The following is a 16,182-nucleotide window of genomic DNA, read 5'->3' as shown; positions in this document are numbered from 1 at the left end:
CATCATGGTGCAGTATAAACAGTTAATTTACAATAAATACCACTTACATAATTCTTTGACTGTATATAAAAATAAGGGGAAACGCCTAAAATATTTTCCTTCTAATCATGAGTTAGAAACATTGGTGGATTTGGATTATAGTCATTTGTTTTTGTGGTTTTTACAAATGCATTTTCCATTTCCTGGATTTTCTTATTATATTAAAATATCTGTTCATAGGAGGCTGGGATCACTTAAAAATGTTTTCTATGGCTCTGTATTTTTAAAAGGAGAAAATGGACAAAAAATTAGACATCATGGATGTAATTTTTATTTATTTATTTTTATTTATTTATTTATTTATTTATTTTCTGTACAGGCTCATGTAGTAGAGGGGGCTTTTATTGTTTTTTCAGAGAATTCGGATAGCCATAGATTATACAGAGCCATTTCTCAACACTCTTTTCTCTCCACTTAAGAAACTGGAATACAACACGATGAAGATGATGCCAAAACAAGACTGCTGGCTCGCATCATCTAGGGTACAAATACACACTTAATCACTTGACACTTTATTGAATGCAAAGCAAGATTTAGCATCTTTGCCTTCATTGTACAGAGCTGAAGCGGGAGCCCAGGGAGGGGAGGACTGCATGGTTTTTCTTGGCGGGGGAGTTGTGCACCCTGCAGTCCTGTCCTGTTGTGGGAAGATCAGCCCATGTTCTGTCGGTTGCCATAGCCTCTAGGATGGGTGTCCTTCCAGTCATCCCACTCCCGGGCTCTGTGGAGTGTTCGTTCATTATCCTCTTCCTCCTTTTCTTGTTCTTCCTGTTGCTGAGCTGCTTTTCTGAATTCCTCTGGTGTTGCCTTGGCTATTCCCTGATCCGGTAATGCTCCATATTTCCGATGTTGCTCATACCAGTCACTCACCGTCATAGTTGCCAGACTTGGATAACCAGCTCCAAATACTTTGGCTTGGGCCGTGTTCCGAGTGAGAATAAAGGGTTTCACTGGAGGCCTCTCTTGGCGAGATGAGTTAGAAGTTGATGCCTCTCTTGAAGAGTCTCTTTCTCTCAGGATCTTTATTTCCTGGTCAATGCTCTCAATCTCTTCTAAGCTGATATCAATCCACCTCTGAAGGCGAAGATGATAATATTCACGAACACGCTCATCATCTGCTTGACCACTTTCCACAGCAGATTTCACTGCAGACAACCTATGCTCCAATTCCTTCTTCTGCTTGTATCTGTCTATTTTAGCCTGTCTTTGAGATGCCATAACAACGAGGCTAGGATAAGCCATGGAAGAATTGGCAGTGTGATTTTCAGTGGAGTTATTCTTGGTTTTGGGCAGCTCAAACTCTGCCACATGATAGCAATGGCATTGAGTTAAGTAGTTCATAAAGTGTTCTCGAGCCAGCTGCAAATGATCTAGACGTTTGTTGGGGTTGACTTGTTTCATGGTGAGGGCTCCTTGAAACGCTGGCACCAACAGGTACTTCAGGTCGGTGGAAGCAATCTCTTCCAAATCTTCATTTCGGCTGAACAAGTCTAGCTGCGATAACATTTCGGCAGCCTTCTCAAGGACGTCCAGGCCCTTGAACACCTTCTCCTGGACTATCCGGGAACCGGCAGGTTCAGTTGCTACTTCTACTTCGTCCAGTAACTGTTTGCCCGTTTCGAACAGCTCGGGGAGCCGCGGCAGCAGTAACTCGTCCTCAGCAGCCATCTTGAGGAGAGAGCGGATGTAACTTTTAAAGTAATTTTAAAGAATGTCCTGAGTAATAACGAAGTGGTACAATCTTGCAAACTTCTGCTGTGTGCATTATCTGCAATCATAGGTGATTCACTCATTCACAGAAAGATTCACTCATTCTATAAAATCCTGAAAGCTTGAGGAAACATTACATTCTCTAGTAATTCCTTATCTTCAAATTACTCAGGGTTGTGAGAATAAGTAAGTTGAGCTCAAAAAGGGAACACGTCAAATACTTTGCCATTCTGTGAATAAGGCACATCCCTCAGATGAGAAATCCTGGTTGAATGTGAGGACTCAATGAATTCTGGGAGTTTTAAACTAGAGGAAAAAATAGAAATTGGCTCTGAGAGGAAGCAAGAAGGCCAATTAAGCCAGTTCATAGGAAGTAAGATATAATCAGACCCCCAGAATCCGAGTAGCCAAGAGGAGGCTGGAATTTGAGAAGTAAGGTAAGAAAGACATCTATAAATCTGCACCATGCCTCAGACCAAAGTATATTTATTTTAAGATAAGAAGATTTGAGATTCAGATAAGTTTTACCGTCTTTACTAGTAACCTTAGAACTGAAAACATATGCTATACTTTAAAGATTAGATAATTGTACAATCTTTATACTCTTCCTTGTATATTTTCCCATTTCATTAAATTATAGAGTCACCCTATCTTTTTTAAGAAAATTGTTGTTTTTCTACCTTGTATGGTGTAATTTCTTAATTACAGCTCTTAATTTTGGAGTATATCTCTCTGCCGTATGTGGTCCACTATTAAGTGATTACAATTAACTGTGATGGAAAAGAAGACTACTATGGAAAATGTTTCATATATAAGATTGAAAATTTTCCTGACTAACTTTAAATTAATAAGGAAAGTCAATTTCAGTATCAATTTTTACATTATAAGTGAACATTTAGTGATCACAGAAGGTAGTAAAGGAAATTAAAGATTGGAAATGGATAATTTTTGCCTAATTAACAAAAATGGTAGGGTAGAAGAGAGAGTAGCTCTCTATGACTAGGAACTCTGGACAAATAAGTATAAAATTGCATCTTGCTAAAGGTCTGAAACTGATTTATTTACAATGGTTTGTAAGCACATGGAAAGTGAAGCAGTGAATATCAGAAGGCAGCATGGGATGCAAAGAAAGAAAAACATCATTTCCGTTAATAAGATTAGAGGTATACTGAATAGAAGGAATTCCAAAGACAAATTATGATTTCAGTAAATCTCTTAGAATGTCATGGACAGGATGATTTGGTGTGAGCTAGGATGATGGTTTAGATAGCTGACATTTCTTAAGTATGTGTCACTCTCTCCCACTAGACTGTGAGCTCAGTCACAGAAAAACAGCATGCTTTGTATTTCTTTGTATCTGTGGCACCTAATTCAATGCCTGGCAAATACCAGGTAGCCAATCCATTTTTCCTGAATTCATAAGTGCTTAAACAAACCTACTCAAAATGAACTGTGCGATGGACAGCAGATCAACCATGAAAGAATTCTTGTGAGGTATATTTTAAATACTCTGTGCATGACCATTCTTCTATTCAACACTTTAATGCTAGCAAAAAATAAATAAACTTTTACAGGTAAATGTTCTAGTGAATAAGAATTGGAAAATAGAAGCCATTAAGAAGACAGTGGCTCTGTATTCTACACTGCCCAATATAATGCTGCATACAGAATATATATGTTCAATAGCTTTTTTCTTATGGTGGTTAGGACATCTGAATATCCTCGTTTGGACCCCTACCTCATACTACGTCTAAAAATAACTCAGAATGAATCAAAGATCTAAATCTATTTTTTTCTTGTTACAAAAGCCATTTTTTTATTATTTGAATTATAAATGTTAGAAAGTACAGGTGAGGAAAGACAAGATTAACAACATTCCCAATCCTACTTATGAGAGTTAAGCACTACTAACACTTTGGGGTGGTACATACTCCACCCAGCATCCATATTGCTTTGAAATAATCTTCATTTAGTAATACATTGTGAACATAATTCCTGCCAATAAATGCTCATCTAAGTTAGGTCTGGGAGAGAGAAACCATTAACGCTCCAAAGGGGGAAGTTTGGGAGGAACTTACCGAGCCCTCTTCCTCTACCCCAGGGTGGAGTGGGCTTATTGAACGATGTGAGCTCAGGAAAATGGAACTAGACACATATGATTCACATTCTTTTGGATTTTCTCTATTCTGGGAAGAATAGGACAGAAGGGAGGCTCTTATTTTTTGGTCCCCTCTAGCCCTATTATTACTTGGTCACATTGCTGCTACTGCCAAAGTTTCAATATGAAGTATTTTGCTGAGATTCTTTTGCTGTTAACTTGGAATTGTTAAAGTAGAAAAGACCTAAATTTAAAAGCCTAAACTATAAAACTCTTTGAAGAAAACATAGGTATAAACCTTCATGACCTTAGATTATTGAATGATTTCTTAGATATGTCCAGCTTAGAAGTACCTTGTGGAATGGGAAGAGCACTTGACAGGAGAGTGAGGGAGAAGAGAGGCAGAAGCTCTAATATAGCATTAAAAAACATACAGAGGCATGAATGATACACCAGAGGCATGAATGATAAAAGAAAAACTAGATAAGCTGAGCATCATCAAAAATTTAAAACTTCTGTGCTTCAATGGACACTATTAATAAAGTGAAAAGACAACTCACAGAATGGGAGAAAAATATTTGCAAATTGTGTATCTGATAAGGGACTTGAATCTAGAGCCTAAAAAGAATGATTACAACTCAATGATAAAAGGACAAATAACACAATTTTTAAATGAACAAGGGATTTTAATAGATATTTCTGCACATGAAAAGACGTTCAACATTATTAGCCATCAAGAAAATGTAAATCAAAACCACAAGGAATATCACTTCACACCACTAGAATGACTATAATCAAAAAACAGATAATAACAAGTATTGGCAATGATGTGAAGAAACTGGAATTCTCATAAACTACCGATGGGAATATAAAATGGAGTAGCTGTTTGGAAAACAGTCTGGCAGGGCTTCACACAGTTAAATAGAGCTACCATATGATCCAATTCCACTTCTAGGAATTCATATCAAGAGAAATAAAAACACATGCATACAAAAACACATCCACACAAAAACTTGCACCTGAGTATTTATAGCACATTATTTATAACAGTAAAAACATGTAAATAACTCAAATGCCTATTAACTGGTAAATGGATAAATAATATTCATATAATGGAATATTATTTAGCAATAAAAAGAAATGAATAACTCATATATGCTTCAACACTGATGGACTTTGAAAACATTATGCTACATGAAAAATCCAGTCATAAATGACCACATGTTGTTTGATTCCATGTATATAAAGTGTCCAAAATAGGCACAGAAAGTAAATTAGTGGTTGCCTAGGAATGAGGGTGATGAGGGGACTGAGAGGTGACAGCTAAGGGGAGCAGAGGTTTTCTTTTTAGTAATGAAGATGTTCTAAATGAATAGTGGTGATGGATGTACAACTCTGAATATACTAAAAGTCATTGAATTGTATACTTTAAATGGGCGAATTTTATGTTACATGGATTATGTCTTAATAAAGCTGTTTTTTTTTAACCTATGGTGGGCTTCCTGTTTATGGTAGACACGGCTACCTAAATTCCCCATCAAGGAAGGACAGCCCAGCTGTGAGGAGTACAGTCAGCAGATAGCCTACAGCTGTCAGCTCCTTCAGAGCCAGCCACAGCTCCAGGGAGCTGCCTTGGCCAAAGCCACACCATTCCCAGGGCAGCCCACATCCCAGTGAGGCAGGGAGCGAAAGCCCAGCCATTTCTGCTGGATGAAGGACAATTCTTACCAGCACTGCTCACTCCAGAGCTCCCTGCTGGGTTGGCTGAAGCTTTGATAGACCTGCATCATGCTTTGACTGCTTCCTCTGCTCAACCCTGCTTCCTCCCACTGTCTTTCACAACATTGATCTCTAACCTTGAACCCCAAACTATCTCAGCATCTGCTTCCAGTGAACATAAACTGTAACGATATTAAACATGGCAGATTAGGCATGCTCATTTTTTCCATATCTCAGAAACCCACTAAAAGGGGTTTCTGAAGGTAAAGTAATTTTGTTTATTTTTTAACTGGTTAGGTTAAAGAGAACAAGAAAAGAAGTTTCAGTGGATGAAGAAATAAAAGTTGTCTTAGCAGAAAAAAGAAAGCAACAGAAATGTCTTGCAAAGTGTGATATCAATGAGGATTTGAGTGATTTCTTCCATAGAATCGCCAAAAGACTCAGAATTTGGATGGACAGGTGTTCCTGGAGACAAATGCAAGAGCAAAGCTGAAAACAGGGCTTGATTGAAATCAATATATCAATAGGGTACAACCCCAGGTCTTTTCCTTTATCCTTGCATAACACTAGAGATTTATTTATTGGAAAAATGGGCCAGGGGGACTCTAAATTTGAGAATACTAGCATCGCTAGAACGGGGTGAGGCTTGGAGCTAAAAATAGGGGAAATAAATGAAAGCCTATGTGTTCAAGAGGAAGACAGCTCACCTCTAGTCTGCTTCCTCCCATTAGCTCTCTCTCACAGAGGCCAGCTTGTTGCCCCCAGACAATAGATGGGAGATTTCTCTCTGAAGAAACTGAATGACTCCTGAGAAAACATAACTACCCAACACTGACACTTGCAAGTCTTCAACAACAACAACAAAAAAAAACGATTTGGCTGCTCTATCATCCTAACTGCCTCCACACTCAGAGCTTCCAGCTTTGTAGTTCTTCACTCTTAAATACAAATGGGCAGGTAAGGACTACCAGACAGTTGAAGAAAACCTTCAATAATTAAAACAGACCAAAACAAAGAAAGGCATAAAACAAACAGTGAAAACACAAGGAGAAGAAAAAAAATGCTTCCAAAAACAAAATATTCATAACTTAATATCTGTGGGGAGAAAAAAGAGAAGTGATTGCATCCATGAAGCAAAAATGGGGAAGGAAGAATAATTAGAGATGAAGAACTTTTGGTAAATAAAAATTTGATAATAAAAATGCAATAGAAGGCTTGGAATACAAAGGTGTGGAAAGCTCTTAAATATAGAATAGAAGCCAAAGAGATGGATAACAGAAGAGGAGAGATAAGAGAAAGACCCAGGTACCCAAGACTTGTAGAAAATAATAGCATGAGATAAAGACAAAATTAAAAAAAAAAAAAGACAGAGGAAAAATCACAAAGGAAAGGATTGAAAGTCACTGGACTTTTCGATAGCAACACTTGAAGGCTGTAAGATAGTGAAGAAAAACTTTCAAAAATCTAAGAGAAAATTTAATGTTAAATTCTATACATAGTCAAATTATCAATCATTTGTAAGAATAAAGGCTTTTTAGGCATTCGAGGACTCAAAACTATTCCTTTAACATATGCTTTCTTAGAGTACTATTGGAGGATGTGCTCCACTAAAAGCAATAGAGTAATAGGAAGATACAGAATCCAGGAAACATGAACTCCAGCAAAGAAGAGTAGTGAAGGGTGACAGCAGAGCAATTGGTCCAGACAAGAGATGGGGCAGAGAGTTTCTCAAAGACCAAAAAATAAAAGAGAACTGATAAATTATCTGATACATTTAACCATATGGAAACAGCATTGTGAGGCATTTTAAAAATATATGGAGTATAAGAAACAAGATTGTTAAAAAATTGAGGCATTTTTTTACCCCAAAAAAGTAAAAAGTTGTACAGGAAGGAAACATAGTCAAGGTACATTACCTAGTGGGCAATAAACAGTATCTACATTATAATGTAAGCTTTGAATATTAATTTACCTTAAAAATTATGTATGTTGAAAAGATGCAGTAGAGAGAGGAAGAAGAGGTAGAGCTAGATAAAACATAAATCTTCATCTACAAAAATAAGATAACAATAGATAATGTTAAAATGATAAAGTAATAAATAGTATAAGCAGATCATTTTGAAATATGGAGAATGCGATAGAATGAAAAAAAATAAAAATGGACATGGTTGCCTCTGAGAAGCAGTGCCTGAAGATGGGGAGGGAAAGGTAGATGGGGAACTGCTAAATTTGTCATGTTTTTATAAACTATACGCATATATTACTCACAAAAATAAAATGTAATTGAAAATGAAACCTGTAAGAAAAAGTAACATTTCCTAGCATAGTCAACTTTAACTACTTTAAATTATGGAAAGGGGAGAGAGCATGAGCTGCAGAGCTGGACAGAAGTGCCACTTACTAGGCCATGTGACTTTGATCAACCATCTTAATCCCTTTACTGCATCATCTAAAACAGGATTCGTAACACTTTTCTCAGAGGATTATGTGAACTAAAGTAATCTAGTGTACTGTGGTAAGTGGTTTATTTGGGGGTAGTTTCAGAATGAGTGCCGATAGATTATTGGCTCTAAGCCCACCTAAATCACCGCTTGACACCATTTTCTCTTCTTCCTAAAAGCCACCCCTGCGTAACGCCACCTGATTCCTTTATTCAGAATTCTCTTGACTCTTTTGTATGTACCATCATATATAATTTGCGGCACCTAGTTAAAGGTTGCTTTTCTTGGGTGATCTCATTCTTTATCTTCCAGACCAGTGGTAATGGTTCTTGAGGGCAAGTACAGGTTTCTATTTGTTTTGTATTTTCCTACAGCATCTGATGCATACCCTACTCAAGCAATCTTTGATAACTGGGTTATTTGCTTCTTACTGATACATGGAGTAGGTATCCTACCATATAGAGGAAAAAAAAAAAAAGAAAGAAAGAAACTTAGGCATCTCCTTGGAAGAAGTCCATTATCAGCCGGGCACGCTGGCTCATGCCTGTAATCCCAGAACTTTGGGAGGCTGAAGCTGGCGGATCAAGAGGTCAAGAAATCGAGACCATCCTGGTCAACATGGTGAAACCCTGTCTCTACTAAAACAAATTACAAAAATTAGCTTGGCATGGTGGCGTGTGCCTGTAGTACCAGCTACTCAGGAGGCTGAGGCAGGAGAATCGTTTGAACTCCGAAGGAGGAGGTTGCAGTGAGCCAAGATCACACCATCGCACTCCAGCCTGGCGACAGAGTGAGACTCCATCTCAAAAAAAAAAGAAATCTATTATCAAGAACCCGTGGGAATACATAGTGGGCCCCTTCAAAAGAGAAAATATGGCTGGGAGAGTAGGACAGAGAGAATCAAGGGAGGTATATGGGGACAGCAGGGATTTGGCTGGAGACATTACATAAATGGGAGGGAAGTCGTATAATCAGCAAAATGGCCACAGCTCTCCTTCAAGTGACGCTCAGGTACTGCAGTAGCACTAGGGCTGGCAGCATCTCCGTGACTATTATTATTTAGATCTTTAAAATGTGCCCATCACTGAGCCCTGAGGCACATGTACAGAAACAAACACATGTTTCAATATTTACTCTCTAGGGACTGAATCCATGGTGGTACAGTTGTCGATCCTCCCACAGCCATCAGGCAAATGCTCTACTAAACAGATGGCTTTGCCAGAAATTTTTCATTTGGGTAGGAGGGTGAAGGCTTACACAGCCAGAATTCTTAATCCAATATGTCTTCCAGCGTATATTCTCTGAATAGTCCAGCTTAGAAGTACTTTGTGGAATGGGAAGAGCACTTGATGGGAGAGTGAGGGAGAAGAGGGGCAGAAGCTCTAATATAGCATTAAAAAACATACAGAACTTAGAGACCGAAAACCTAGTTTCAAGTTGTTTCTTGTTGCTAAATTGCTATGTGACTTTGCAAACATTTCTTCACCTCTTTTAGTCTCAGTTTCCTCATCTGTGAAATTCAATACTAGTGTTGTTTCTCATGCCTACTTCTCATGCTTTTATAAGAATCAAGCAAGTTTAATTTGTCTCAAAATACTTTGTAAACTAAAATATTATATCCTCATCTCATGATACTCTAGTGTCTAGGACAACTCTTTTAAGTCTTAGTTTTTCCAAAGGAGAAAAATAAACATTCTTTTATTTTAAAGACTTTGTAAAAAATATACATAACAAAATATTTTTTACCAAGTATACTTTAAATTTCACAATTATTCAAGAATAAGGTGGAGAGAAATAATTTATTTTCAAAAATTCAGAAGGATGTTCTGTACCAAAATACTTTTCAAAAAGAAATAGAATTTGGGTAAAATTTCATGTAAGAGAATTTTATTCATACTTCAATATTCTTATAACTTGGTTATTTAAACTACTGAAAGGTCTGCATGTGAACATTTTCATCATGTAATTAATTTAAAATCATCCTCCAATTGAACCTAGAAATAAAAAGAATGAGTTGAGTGAATAAAAACAGATAATGAAAGACTAGGTAATATTGGGAACAGGCAGGAAAGAGGAAATCTTTTATGGAAGAAAAGATGAGGAATGGAGAAATTTTATTGTAGGAATATTTTTTAAAGAAGAGGCTTCGGGGGGCATTTATTCTACAATTTGCACTCCCAGTTCTATAATCATTGTTTAATAGCTAGAGTTTAAAAACTGAACATAGTTTAAGTCTCTTCTGTGCCCTGAAACTGAACTGAAACCAGTCTTAAAAGTAATAGATAACATACACCACATATTACCCAGGGATGACACAAATGTATTGGCCTGGGCTCCAGTCACCATCTGTGTAACCTTGAGTGGTCTCTACCTCCCCATCTATAAAAATCAGGAATTGGTACCAGGTGGTCACTGGAGTTTCTTCTACTTAGGACTGCAGGCCATGAGGCTTCTTTTGACTTCTGAGAGTTTGTTTTCCAACTTAGTGGAAAACAATAACGATGCATATGTTAATGCTTCATTTCTGGATGGAAAATGGATCAAAATGTTTCTGAAGGTTTGGCATTGTGTAGATAAGTCAATTGACCTTTTTCATTTAGAAGTAATTTTGTAGACATTCCATAAATAAGTAAAAGCCATCACAAATCATGCTAATATCTGGGATTGAAATGTTTGACTCTTTTTTCTTTATTCTGTGGCTTAATTCACTGACCCAAGCCAGGTAAGGTTTCAACCACTTGAGAGAGTCTTGTCAGAAAGTAATTTTTAGTCTCATTTCCTGCAGACAGACAAACAAAATTTTCTGAGAACAAAAGCAATTCGCTTACATAAATACTGTTTGAAATAGATAAAAGATAAAATTTGGTCATAGAATTGAAAGAATAAGTAAGTTTAGTATTTTTGTTTATATTAAAGAATAAATGGAGAAGTTGTATCTTGTTTAAATGTTTTTATTTGAATATTACAACCTAATATTTTTTATTGAGTATATTTCCCAAAATAGTCACTGAAAGTTAAATGACAAGAAAATGTAAAACATTTTCAGAGCAGTTTGCAAGTGGTGATTTATAAAGTGCCCCACTGAAGGTGGAGGCTTCCTTTCCTTCTTTTTATCCTTTCCTCCCCTTTTTAAAAATTTCTCCTTCCTCTTTCAGCCACGTCTTTCTGACAAAACCCCCAGACTGTGTAGAACTTGGCTATTCTGTTATGGGTAGGCCAAGGGAAAATGGCTATTCTCGAAGAGAAGGTCTAGTAGCTATCAGCAGAAGCAAGTGGTAAGGGCTGACACTGGCTGATGGGATCTCTCTCTCTCTCTCTCCTTTCTTCCTTCCTTTCTTTTTCTTTCTTTCTTTCTTGCATTCCTTACTTTTTCTTCTTTTTTTCTTTTAACTTTCTTTGTTATCTTTTCATTTGGTTTTAACCATTTTAAATCACTACTTCTGTTCCTCTTTTAAATTTTCAAGATACTGACAAAAAAGAATGAAAACAGGGAGAAAAGAGAGTATTCATTTGATGATTGGGGAAGCAGAGGATCCTTAGTCCCAAAGAAGTTTTTTTAAAAAAATTAATATATAATATATACCTACAGAAAAGTACATATAAGCATTCAACTTGATGAATTTTTAAAAACATAACACAATCATTTAACCAATACCCAGATCAAGAAGAATATTGCCAGCATTCCAGAAACCCTAAATCCCAGTGACCCCCTGTAGTCCCTACTTTCCTCTTCAAGGGTATCTGCAATTCTTATTTCTGACAGCATAAATTTGCCTGTATTCATGTTTTATAGAACTTGAATCATTTTTTATGTACTCTGTGTGCCTGTTTTCTTTTGCTTAATGGCATATTTATGCATTTGTTTCATATTGTCATTAACAATTTTATATCATAATTCTCCGTGGCAGGATAGTATTTTATGGTGTGAATATACCACAATTTATTTTTCCTTTCTATTGTTATTTGACATTTGGGTAGTTTCTAATTTGAAGTTATTATAAATTGTGCTTCTATATGCATTCAAATACCTTCTTTTTGATGAATATATGTATGATATGTGCCTTTCTGTTGAGTGTATACCTGGAAGTAGAATTGCTGAGTCATATGGTATTCGCATATTTGACTTTTAGTCCTGCCAAGCACTTTTGAAGTTCTAATGATTTCACACTCCAGGGGAAGAAACTTGTTCTTGTTTTTTGCTGTCCACACAGTGACTTTCCTCTTCTCCTTTTCCAGTTACACTTACCCATGTGCATATATGTGTTATTCTTTAACATGAGGCTTGTTTTGCCTAGATTTAATAAAGTCAAATAGTCTAAGCATAATGGAGCCTTATTCTGTGAATAGAGACTGAGAACGTTGCATAAAAGCCTTCACTATCCTCCTTCTCACAACCATGACAGAAAATTCTTAGTTATCTTCGGTGCTTTTGTCAGGGAGTTTAACCTTACATTTAACTTTTCTAAACTCATGCAGAGTGCCATTCCCTGATCATACTAGGCTGTCCTTCTCCCCATCCACTTCTTGACCTCACATCTGCTTTTTTAACTATACTGAAAGAAAACCAAAAATCCACAGGTGTTTATCCTTTCAGTTATATACAGGAGCTACAGAAAATATTTAAGGGCAGAAAAAAAAAATCTTTCAAGGGACAGACTAAGAGGATATGAATGCCTTACATCAGCTTTTCAAACCATCTGAACCAGAAGGCACCATTAATCTTTAGTCTGCTAATCCAATAATTTATCAGGTTCGATGGTCTCAGGAGGGATTTCGGCAAAAACTAGGTCAAGAGCCTGTCATGCTTGATTGCTGATTAGCCTTGAAACCTATCTAGGATTTATGGGATTATAAGACTCCACATGACTCCAGCCAGGGTGCACTTTTACTCCCAACTACAGTTAGTAAAAATGTTTCTAATATATGTATTTCTACAGGCTTCCCATTCAGCCTATTTCAACTCAAAGTTTTGAGTATTCATCATCAATGAAAAGCCTTAAAACACTCTTCCTCACATAGTTTTATTGAGTCAATGCTGGCATATTTGTCTCCTATCAAGGTTAGATCCAACTGAAGCATTCATTTACCAAATATTTATTGAACACCTACAATATGCCATGCATATTTAAATACTTATTTAAATCAGCATGCTCTTTAATATCAAACTAACCAAACATAGTTCTTCTGTCCTTTTAGAATTTATAGCCTAATGAGTATATGAAAAATAAAATAGATATGAGGCCAGGTGCAGTGGCTCAGGGCTGTAATCTCAGCACTTTGGGAGGCCGAGGTGAGTGGATCACCTGAGGTCAGGAGGTTGAAACCAGCCTGGCCAACATGGCAAAACTCCATCTCTACTAAAAATACAAAAATTAGCCAGGTATTGTGTGGCACACGCCTGTAATCCCAGCACTTTGAGAGGCTGAAGCGGTGGATCACCTGAGGTCAGGAGTTGGAGACCAGCCAGACCAGCATGGCGAAACCTTGTTTCTACTAAAAATTAGCTGGGTATGGTGGTACATGCCTGTAATCCCAGCTACTTTGGAGACTAAGACAGGAGAATTGCCTGAACCCAGGAGGCGGAGGTTGCAGTTAGCCGAGATTGTGCCACTGCACTCCAGTCTGAGCGACAGAGTGAGACTCTGTCTCAAATAAATAAATAAATAAATAAATAAAATAGATATGAATAAAAATAAGATATGAATAAGTATACAAGCACCATTTGTGATTAGGCAGAAGACAAACAGAATAAAGTATCTGAGCATAGTGGAACAAGAAGGAAGAAACATCTTAGAGGGTCAGGGAGTCTGGAAGGTGATGTTTGAGTTGAGATGTAAATGATGAGAAGAAATCAGCTATGTAAAATGCAGAGGGGAAAGTGTTAGGAGGAAACAGCATATGCATAGGCCGGTGCAGTCTGCGAGTCGTGAGTTAACTTTTTACATTTTAATTTATGTTTTAATTGACAAGTCACAATTGCACATATCTAAGGTATACAATATGATGCTTCTATGCATGTATACATTGTGGAATGGCTAAATCAAGCTATTCAAATATGCATTACCTTACAGATGTATCTTTTGTGGTCAGAACACAAAATGTACTCTTAGCAATTTTCAAGTGTACAATGTATTATTATTAACCACAGTCACCATGATATACAATAGATATCTTTAACTTATTCCTTCTCTCTAACTGAAATTTTATGTCCTTTGACTAAAATCTCCCCAATCCCCCAAACCCTAGCCTCTGGTAACCACCATTTTTCTCTGTTTCTGAGTTTGATTTTCTTTTAATTCCACATAGTAAGTGAGATCGCCAAGTATTTGTCTTTATATACCTAGGTTATTTCACTCAACGTAACGTCCTTCAGGTTCATCCTTGTTGTTGCAAATGACAGAATTTTTTTCTTTTTTAAGGCTGAATAATATTCCTTTGTGTATATATACCATATTTTCTTTATCCATTCATCTGTTCATAGATACTTGGGTTGACTTTTAAAGAAATGCATATTTCCTTTCAGTTTATTTTGGATATAGAACATACGGTTTTGATTTTTCAATTCTTTTAAAGAGGAGCAAGAACAGTCAGCTTGTTCGTAGTAAATCTTATACAGATGTGAGAAAGCCCTGATTGCTCTATGCCAAGAACTTGTTTGACAACAGGTCTGTGGTAGAACTGGAAAATGGGGATAGGGACAGGAGTCCAAATTAAGTGTCAGAAAACAATCAGTTTAATGGCATGCTCAGGCCGTTGAAAAAGGCATAGCATAAACACAGGCAAGGTCCAAAGTACTAGTCAGGAGCCAGAACTGAAGTCACATAATATTGGAAAGGTAGCACTCTAAAACATCTAAAAGGCTGCTGTCAAGCCAACAGAGTTTCATGATTCCTCACCTCCTTTGAGGAGGAAAAACAGTGGGTTGGGCAGTTTGAAGCAGGAAAAGGACCAGAGTAGAAATTCAGAGTCAGAAGAGCCAAGAAGTGAGAGGGTGATAGGGAGGCTGGGTCAGATACTGGACAGCAACCAAGAAGTGAGGTCACAAAGCCAGAGAAGCAGGGAGAAACTGTAAGATAACAGATATAAGGCACCCAGAAGAATGTAGAACTTTCATAACAGAAGGAAAAGATTTTAGGCATCTATTTTACCATCTCAGAGGACGATAGCTGCAGTTGTGTAAAACAGAGACCAGGATTTTAAGAACCTTAATCTTTGCAACTTCTTTATGTTTATAATTTATACTATAAATATAGTAAAAATTGTTCTGGCAAAACAACTTGAAGGAAAATCCTTAAAACCAATACAGCCTGTGAGCTTCCCTTCAAAAGGCTATGTGATTGGGGAGCTAAGGAGTCTGTGTCCCACTCTGTGGTCAAGTTGGGGCAGATCTCCAGGGAAGGTAACAGCTACAAAAGAAAAGCAGAATACAGAGAGCTGCTCTAGAAACCTTGAGGCTGAGAGGAAGGGCCTGTGTGAGGTCCTCTAAAGTTTGGTGACCAGATATGAGGTTGATTCCACTTATGCTAAGTCCCCAGGGAGGCTCAGTTGGAAGCTCAGGGATCCAGGAATGAGGGTGAAAGGGAGCATAATTGGGCCAGGCAGATGCAGTGGTGACCACATTAGAATGAGGTGGCTTATGTAGACCTGAGCTGGGATACCCCTGCAAGAAGAGAGTCTCCAGGTCTTCTAGGACTAGCACCCTGCTACTGAAAGTGTGATCCATGGATCAGCAGCATCAGCTTCACCTGGGACACTTTTAGACGTTCAGAATCCCAGATCACAGCCCAGACCTACTAAATTAGAATCTGCATTTTAAATGACCCCCAGGTGATTCCTATGCAACTTAAATTTGTGAAGCACTGATCTAGGATACCCCTGGAGAATCCAAAAGAGTGGGCCAGGTATGGTGGCTCATGGCTGTAATCTCAGCACTTTGGGAGGCCAAGGTGGGAGGATTGCATGAGTCCAGGAGTTCGAGACCAACTCTGGGGCAACATGGATAAACCCCATCTCTACAAAAGATAAAAAATTAGCCAGGCATGGTGGCATGTGTCTATGGTCTCAACTGCTCAGGAGGCTTGGGTAGGAGGATCATCTGAAACAGGGGAGGTCGAGACCACAGTGAGTTGTCATTGCACCACTGCACTCCAACCTGGGTGACAGAATGAGACCCTG

General features: G+C 37.6%; 1 pseudogene across 1 annotated transcript; it reads right to left on the bottom strand.

Moving 5' to 3' along the window:
* Positions 1–346: 346 nt before the first annotated feature.
* Positions 347–1,707, bottom strand: LOC105510748 (annotated as a pseudogene). Its single transcript, XR_001001608.1, has one exon. The product of XR_001001608.1 is annotated as an immunoglobulin-binding protein 1 pseudogene (transcript).
* Between the last annotated feature and the right edge of the window lie 14,475 nt (positions 1,708–16,182).

This window comes from Colobus angolensis, unplaced genomic scaffold (genome assembly GCF_000951035.1).
Source record: "Colobus angolensis palliatus isolate OR3802 unplaced genomic scaffold, Cang.pa_1.0 Scaffold190, whole genome shotgun sequence".
NCBI lineage: Eukaryota > Metazoa > Chordata > Mammalia > Primates > Cercopithecidae > Colobus > Colobus angolensis.
This window is presented reverse-complemented; position numbering and strand designations above follow the sequence as displayed.